Raw genomic sequence first — 2,659 nt, 5'->3', positions numbered from 1 at the left:
GGAATGAGCAGTCAAATGAATACAGACTATGGACTGAGAGTCAATCGAAGAAAGACGAAAGTAATGAGATATGAAGATGGCACCTGTTCTTTCGGACACGTTAGATTGTCTGCCGCGAGTAATGGATATAATGGCAGGGGCACTACGAATGTAGCGTGTGGACTATAACTTGAGGATGTAGGTCTCACGGGGAGCGCGCTGGCCATCAGTCCCTGCAGCCGGAGTATCCTCTGTGCCCTCGGTGGCTCAGATGGATAGAGCGTCTGCCATGTAAGCAGGAGATCCCAGGTTCGAGTCCCGGCCGGGGCGCACAATTTCAACTGTCCCCGTTGATGTATATCAACGTCCGTCAGCAGCTAATGGTATTGATGTAATTGTAAAATAATGAAAGGCAGCACATATGAGAATAGCGAGAAATTTAACATCAAAGCTGGGGATGACGAAGCTACCTAGGCAGCAAAAAACCAATGACGGAAGGAGCAACGAGGGCGTAGCACTGGCAAAGAAAGGGCATTCCTAGCCAAGAGAAATCTACTAGTATCAAACATAAGCCTTGATCTGAGGAACGCACTCATACGAATGGAGCATAGCATTGTATGGTAGTGAAATGTGGACTGTGGGAAAGGCGGATCAGACGAGAATTGAAGCATTTGAGATGCGGTGGTACGAATGCTGAACATTTTGTGTACTGATAAGTTAAGGAGTGAGAAGGTTCTCCAAAGAATAGTCGAGGAGAGGAATATATGGGAAACGCCGGCAAGAAGAAGGAACAGAATGGGAGAATATACTAAGACATAAGGTAATATCTTCCATGGTACTAGAGGGAGCTTTAGAGGGTAGAAACTGTAGAGGAAGACAGAGGTTGGAATACATCCAGCAAATAATTGCGTTCGTGGGTTTCAAGCGCAACTCTGAGATGAAACGTTTGTCACAGGAGAGGAATTCGTCATGGGCCGGAGCAAACCAGTCAGAAGACTGATGACAAAAAAAAAGAAAAGCTGCTCGACCATTGAATCTCATTCTTTTTACCTCCCTACGCCAAGTCATTGTGCAAGACTGATTGCTGGCAGCTCTCTGGAACTCACGAGTGATTCCTTCGATGATTGTATGCAATTTTTTACAAGCACCTTTCACAGTGGTCCAGGTTCCGTGCCCGGCAGAACTGGAGGTGTGTCTGGTCGTGTTTTAGCAGTGGTTAATTGGTTAATCACATCACCAATAGTCGACTTAGGCAGCTTAAGAATAGTTGAAATACCAGTGATGGATGTGTTGCTCATGTGACATCCAATGACTGGTTCACGTTCTAAGTCACTGTGCTCTACATGGGTATATCCGGACACTTTTCATTAGACTGTGGATAGAACTATTTTAAATCTTCAAACTGAACGGATTGTGCCGAGTCATAGACGGAGCACGTGTGTAATATGGGAATGTAAAGGTAGTCTGTAGCTAGTGGCTGATTTTCTGCATTGTGTCTTGTCTTGTCTACCAGCTATCGCAAAAAAAAAGAAGGTTTAAATGGCTCTGAGTACTATGGGACTTAACATCTGAGGTCATCAGTCCCCTAAAACTTAGAACTGCTTAAACCTAACTAATCTAAGGACATCACACACATCCATGCCCGAGGCAGGATTCGAACCTGCGACCGTTGCGGTCGCGTGGTTCTAGACTGAAGCGCCTAGAACCGCCCAGCCACACCGGCCGGCTGCTATTGCAGCTCCAAATACTTCTGTCGTCAACAAGCTCTCCCTCATTACATCTTGATAGTTGTTGCATTTCGGAAACACAAGTTCTCGTGGTGTACCCTAGATACGCAGGCACGTGGGAAGTCTTTTAGCAGCACGACTTTTCACTGTCGGTGTCCTGTGTATAAGTCTGATTTCGTTAGTCTTGCACTTTTGTTGTTCGACTATTACGATGACAGCCGTTTGAAGTTTTCAATGCATCTCTGTCATGTGACATACACAGATAAGGAAAGTACACACGCGGAGCAGAGACGAGTGGGAAATCATACTAGTGTCGGTGCTGACTGTAAATGGGGAAATTCACAGACATAAGCGACTTTAACAGTGGTCTGTTACAGCCCAGCTCCTGGCAATGAGCGTCTCGTAAATGGCGAAACCGTCGGCTGTTCGCGTGCTACTGTTGTGAGGATGTACGGGAACTGTTTGAAGGATGGTGAAAGTGTGAGTACAGGCAAGATGTTGGATGTCGACGCCTCATCACAGAAAGGGAAGGTCGAAGGTTTGTTCGCTACGAAAATCAGGATGGGCATACCTGACGACACAAATCAATGCTGGTGCAGGCACAATTGTATCGGAGCACACCTTTTAGCACACATTGTTGAACATGGCTCCCCGCAGTAGATAAAACTGTGTGTTCCCAAGTTGACCCAACGACATCCCCTGTTACAGCTGTAGTGGGAGCAGGATTATCGAGACGATCGCCGGCCGCTGTGTCCGAGAGGTTCTAGGCGCTTCAATCCGGAACCGCGCTGCTGTTACGGTCGCAGGTTCGAGTCCTGCCTGGGGCATGGATGTGTGTGATGTTCTTAGGTTAGTTAGGTTTAAGTAGTTGTAAGTCTAGGGGACTGATGACCTCAGATGTTAAGTCCCATACTGCTTAGAGCCATTTGAACCATTTTTGAAAACAGTCATCC

General features: G+C 46.6%; 1 non-coding gene across 1 annotated transcript; it reads left to right on the top strand.

Moving 5' to 3' along the window:
- Positions 1-234: 234 nt before the first annotated feature.
- On the top strand, positions 235-309 carry Trnat-ugu. Its single transcript has one exon. It is a non-coding gene; the product is annotated as a tRNA-Thr (tRNA).
- Positions 310-2,659: the final 2,350 nt, after the last annotated feature.

Source organism: Schistocerca piceifrons, chromosome 8, assembly GCF_021461385.2.
Source record: "Schistocerca piceifrons isolate TAMUIC-IGC-003096 chromosome 8, iqSchPice1.1, whole genome shotgun sequence".
In the NCBI taxonomy this organism is placed as follows: Eukaryota; Metazoa; Arthropoda; class Insecta; order Orthoptera; family Acrididae; genus Schistocerca; species Schistocerca piceifrons.
The sequence above is the reverse complement of the archived record's forward strand: the minus strand, read 5'-3'. Positions and strand labels throughout refer to the sequence as shown.